Source organism: Cibotium barometz, chromosome 65 (assembly GCF_041138505.1).
Source record: "Cibotium barometz isolate CiBa-2024 chromosome 65, ASM4113850v1, whole genome shotgun sequence".
NCBI lineage: Eukaryota > Viridiplantae > Streptophyta > Polypodiopsida > Cyatheales > Cibotiaceae > Cibotium > Cibotium barometz.
In genome coordinates, this window is record NC_141110.1 from 14,332,789 (window position 1) to 14,339,143 (window position 6,355).

Consider the following 6,355-nt stretch of genomic DNA (forward strand, 5'->3'; position numbering starts at 1 on the left):
TGTATCAACGTTGGTTAATATCAAATCGTCGGCATATTCATCAAGCACGCCGATGTACATACCCACACATGTATCAATGTTGGGTAATATCAAATCATCGGCATATGCATCATGGACCAATGTACATACCAATGCTGCTTAACACTAACACACATATTGACATGTATACCGACACTGGGAGAAAAAATGAGCAGAATGGGATAGAGTGGAGTAGTTTTTCCCAACCTAGCCCATTCTACTAGCCAGGTACTTTAGATATAGACACATTAAGTTAAAATAGATAATTTAACATAAAAAAGACAAAGAATACATAAAAGATTATCAAATTAATTAGTGATATACGCACAAAGTTTGTATATCCTTGTCTTACAAAAAAATATGAGTAGAGTTCTTACAAAAAAATATGAGCGGAGTTGGCGCTCTTACAAAATTATGAACATAGTGCTTATGAAAATAAAACAAACAAAAGCCTATGTACTAGTACTCGTCTAATGATCATCATGCCCAGCACCTCCTCCCACTTCCACATCATTGCATGGCTCCTCCAGAACTCCCTGTAGAACCATAAGTTTTATGCTAACAAACCATAAGTTTTATGCTAGCAAACGATATGTTATATAATTGACATGTTATATACTTACATAGTTGATGATGTGGGCCCAACTGAGCTTGTGTCCTTCTCCCTCCATCTTATTCGAACAACAAAATAGTTCTGTGAAACCACACGAAGTCATACTCTTCTTAGGTATAGGCACGCCCCACTACTCTACACACATTTAAGGAATAATATTTAGTATATATAATAGATCTAGATCATAATTCATACATACATTATTAAGTATATTACAGAAAGAAAGAGATGAAAGCTTATGAAGTATGTGGGAAAGTGCCTAGTGCCACCACTGCCAAAAGAAGAGAAGTCCTTGAATCTTCAAGGTGTGCTTCAATAGCCTTCCGTTGTGTGCTTGTACTTATTAGGGGTGTCATGGACCTCATCCTTAGACTTTCTCTAGGCATCAATGTCGAGTTATAAGGGCTTACTCTTTCCTTCCTTTATTGCTTCTCACAATTTGGGCCTTCGATGGCTCATTAGGTCTCTCGTTCTCTTAAGCATCCACTTGCTCTTTTCGGGTTACAGGGAACTCTCTATGGAGCTGCTCAATAATGTAGTTCTTTTTTTTCATTGGGTTGATCATGCCACTTCATGAGGATGTCATGGCCAAAGTGTACACTATAAAGCTGACGTATATGTGTCAATACCCTACCACCTCACTCATCCTCAATGACGGACCCATCATCGTAGCATATATAGAAGTATATGGGTCTTGTTACTGGAGAGCAAGGAGTAATGGGAGTCAGAGCATAAGGAGTGCCTTCCAAAGTGAAACTCAGAGTAATGCAGAGAGTGGCTATGAAAGTGAAAGTCGGAGTGACTATATAGGAATGAAACTCCGAGTAGCCATGGAGTAGTCTCAACAGAACATGCCGAAGGACGACATGGTAGCATACCAATCACTACCACCACCACCATCATTGCCACTCCCACCACTGCTACGTCGGCAAAGCTACCACTATGGTTTCTACAACACAAGCACCACCACCATTGCCACCACAGCTACTTTGAAAGCTACCACTATGCTACAAGACCCATGTCATAAATTTTGTGGATTAGCATCACTTCGAGCACTAGGGGTGAGATGAGAGTCAATGACCCAGGAATGGGTGAGGTGGCAACCTAGCTACCTCATGCTACTCAGGGAGAGCATTTGGAAGAAATTATGAATCTCATCCTACATGAAGTCCTGTGGATTACAAAACATAGAAGCTTCAAAACAAAACATGCATTAGGACTCAAAACAAAACATGCTAATGCAACATACATTAAGACTCTAAGGAACATACATTAGGACTCTTAATCATGCATGCATAGAGCCATCGATGTATAAATAAAGCTCTTTGTATATATCGAGATCTATCCTTGCAAAGAGCATTTCAATTTGTGGATAGAGCTCTATGTTTTTTGTATACATAGAAATCCTTGCATAATACATAATCGTGTTATGCATAGAGATCTATCTATGTATGAAGGCATAGAGCTCTATGCAATAATACTATGCGATTAGAGTATTATGAATAGGGTCTTATGCATATAGGCTAAACATAGACTCTAATAATCTTATGCATGAAACTATGTATAGACTACATAGACTCTTATGCAAAAGATTGTATTGTGTAGTCAAACATTCTATGCTTGAATCTCATCCATGATTCCTCTCCATCGGGAGTCATTCTTCTTAATTTCATGTATTTAATTGGTTATAAGATCAAAGTTTTTTATTAAAGTACATGTATGTAAATATAAAATATAATTACATTATAAAATTTAAAAAAAAAATATAAATGCAAGATCACATTGATTAATGTGTGTATATATAAAAATGATGATAAATTATAGGGTGGTTGCAAGATAAGGGGCATCAATTTTGAGAGTTGGGAACCTTGAAGGTAGCCTAAAAACAGGCATCTTCACAACTTAAAGGTCTAATCTCTCATGGTTATGTTTGGAATTTAGTGGCATGGTGTTTGGGGCACATTATACATACAGTGGGTATTCAAATGGCACCTCTGATTGGAAATCCTGTTTATTTAGCGATTGTTTCATTGAACACAAGTTTTGGCATTTGCATTTTCCAACTTTCTTTACTACAGTATATGTCACACATGAAATGCTTAGTACTTTTGCATCCCAAGTCTAATGATCATCCCAATTCGTACATGAAAAGAACACATTGCATAGAGATTAACTTGATTTATTGGGAATATTTTTTGGTATTTAGTAAATTTTTATAAATATTTTTTCTCTACTTTATATTGTAAAGCAACATGTGATTTTGTTTTTAAGATCTTGGCAAATGTGAAGCTCATCATTAAAGATCGAATGGTGAGAAGTTAGAAAAATATGTCTCAAATGTGGCCATATTGTCAGATTGTAATTTTAACGATTGAATTTCTTCTGATCCTCTGTAGAAAATTCACTCAGTCTCTTAGAGAGCCTGCAAAAGTTTAATAATTTAATTATACAAATTTAATATGACCCTCATTGTACTTCAAATTCTTGTGGAGCGAAGTACTTATCATGATTAATTTAACAAAAAAAAGGAGTGAATTTGAGTAAGGGAAGCCCATTTTTCAGCCATCTTAATTAAAATTTCACTATTTTTCCACCCAAAGTCTAAAACAAAGGATGCCTATTAGGCTTGGTGTTTCACCAAACTAGAGAGTGCCATTCGTCAAGCAATTGAGCTATGGTAACATAGTCTTAGTCCTACATGTACATGCCACATCATATGGAGGAGAGTCCACATAAACATTTTGCCATCTCATCATGCCACCTTAACTTAGTCAACAACGTTGACTCCCTAAAGCCTACATGGCATGCCACATCACATGCATACATGGCATTTCCACGTAATCAAGAATGTCCATGTCATATTGTCACCTCAGCACAATCAACTTGGTTGACTTTCTGTACCTACATGGCATGGCACATCATATACATGCATGGCATTGCCACCTCACCCTTGAGCATGAGGAATGCCCACATGGAGATTCCATGTCAGCAACATTTTACCACGTGGAGATTCCATGTTAGTGGCATTGTGCCATGTGGCAAAATGCCTGTCACCTCACTGTTATATTTTTTAATTTTATTAATAGGCTAAATAAAAAATAAAATATACTTTATTTATCAAATAACTATTATTTATTAAAAAAATATTATTATAAAATAAATCTTTTTTTTTTAATTTTTCAACCAAGTGAATATTATGATATAATTAAATAAATTCTTACTATTTAAAAATATTTTTTGGGAGAAAACTTGAAATATGTATTATAAATGAGTCTAAAGAAATTTTAATATTATTTATAAATCAAATATGTTTTATATAAATAACTTTTATTTATTAAATAAATAAAAAATATTATTTATTACTTAAATAATTAATTAGTTTATCATTTATAAAAATTATAATTATCTTTTAATATTTTTAAGTATTTTATAAAAACTTATCATCATCTGTAAAAAGATTAGATAAATTGACAGAAACCCAGATTTTATCCATAATCTAATTTAATCAATGAAATGCTAACTAGCTTGGTATATATAGCCTAGTTTTTTGAGTCTCGCTCATTCTTAGAGCTTCACCAACTTGGGAGATAGCTCCATTCCAAGCATATGCTAATCTTGTTCTAGTATTGTTTTAATCTTAATTATCTTCAATTTTATGTGTAATCTCTTTTTTCCTACATCTTAGCATATGTTAATCTTGTTCTAGTATTACTTTAATCTTAATTATCTTCAATTTTATGCTTAATCTCTTTTTCCCTACATCTTAGCATGGGTTCACAAAGTCATAGGAGAGTAGAAAACGTAATAGGCAACAAGATTCCCCAATCCACCTTATTCATGGAGGAGCAAGCAAGGGTTCGCATGGAAGATATGAGAAGAAGAGATCATGAGTGTAAAGAAAGGGCTCAAGCATTGCAATGCACGATGGGTTCGATTGATGAGGCATTATCTCCTCCCCCCACCCACTCTCCCTATCTCTTCCCCATGACCCCACTCCACCTCCTTCTCCTCCTCATTCTTCCACAATTCTTTCTCCACACTATATTTTTATCAAAAATGATTTTTATGCATAAATAGATGCATAAAAGAAATTATTTTATATTAAAAGAGTGATTTTCATCATAAATCCTTGACATCGATTACACATACATTTGATCCATTGTCCCAACCACACATCGCGATTACGATGACGCATTGTCTCATCTTCCCCAGAACTGCTTGAGGAGGTTGATGACATCCTATGTACAAACCAGAAAATAGAAAATCATAATATGTTTTTAATGAAAGTATAAAAATCGCGTGTATTTGCGCGGCTATTTCCTAACAATTGCGTGTATTAACACGGCTATTTCCTAAAAATCGCGTGTATTAACGCGGCTATTTTCTAAAAATCGCGTGTATTAACGCGGATAATTCCTGCAAAACGCGTGTATAAACGCAGCTAGATTATCATACACGCGAACATACTCGCGTTTATAAACGCGACGATCTGTTTAAACTAAAAATAGCCCGCCTTCCCCAAATAAAGATTTTGAACTAACATATCTGTTGTCATTCGTTTTCGCCTCTTCCAACAGAAACGAAACCTAAGTGCAAGGAGGGAGCAGAGAAGGAGCACACACGGGAGGAAGCCGACCAAGAAAGAAGACTCACTTTTTCATAGGTGAGTCAGTTTGTCCTTTGCCTTGTCTCCTTCCTCAGATTTGTTTATGCTATTTTCTCTTTGCTTTTTGGGTTTGTCTCCGTCCTTTTGCTTCTGTGCACACGATTTTGGGTGAACGCTTCTGACAGGGGCGACAATGGGCCTTTTATAAGGACACATTGTCGGAGGTCGGTCCCTTTCAAAATTTTTTTTGCGCAGGTCGCGTGTAGAAACGCGTGTAAAAGCGCGTGTATCCTGTCTGCACAGTTTGTTCACGCGGATATACACGCGTTTGTGGACGGGTGTATACATGCGTTTTTTGACGAGTGTATACACGCGTTTCTAGACGGGTGTATACACGAGACTGTCTTTCCTGTTTCTATGGTTTGCAGGCTGATAGGTGACTTGAATGATGATATTTGTGTGAGTCAAGAGACAGCCCATGATGTACATGAGGATTATTTTTGCAGGTTCTTTATGGATATTCCAGGTTCTTCATCCGATCCATTTGCGTACAACAGCTGATGGAGATGCTAAATCATTTTGGGCGCCATCCTGGTCCAGTTGAGCTTACAGAGTACATGTATGCCCATCCCCCTCCTTCCATGCCTGGTGTCTATACCCCTACCGCGAGTATCCAGGACACTCCAGTGCCGTCTATGCCTACGAGTCCGACGAGACGGCATGCAGCTTCTCCTCTTCCACGTCCACCGAGGAGACATACCTCGTCCCAGACACACTCACGCGCACACCCTCACAGCCACCATCACGTGCTCCCTCGGAGCCACCGTCACGTCAGGGCTCACAGCCACCGTCACGTAGACAATCCCCCAGTCGTGACTCCACCCGCAGCAGTAGGAAGAGTGGGAGTGGAGAATGCGGCGGGTGCTTTGGTAGGGGAGGTGGGGGAGGTAGTAGGGCACGCGGTGAGAGAGGAGATAGAGGGAGAAGAGTTAGAGGAGACAGTTCGGAAGAGGAGGAGATGAGAGAGGTGGAGAGAGTGATCTGCTATGATGTGACGGATAGGGGCGGGATAGTGATGGATGCGAGGGGGAGGGAGGTAATGGAGTACATGCGTGGGG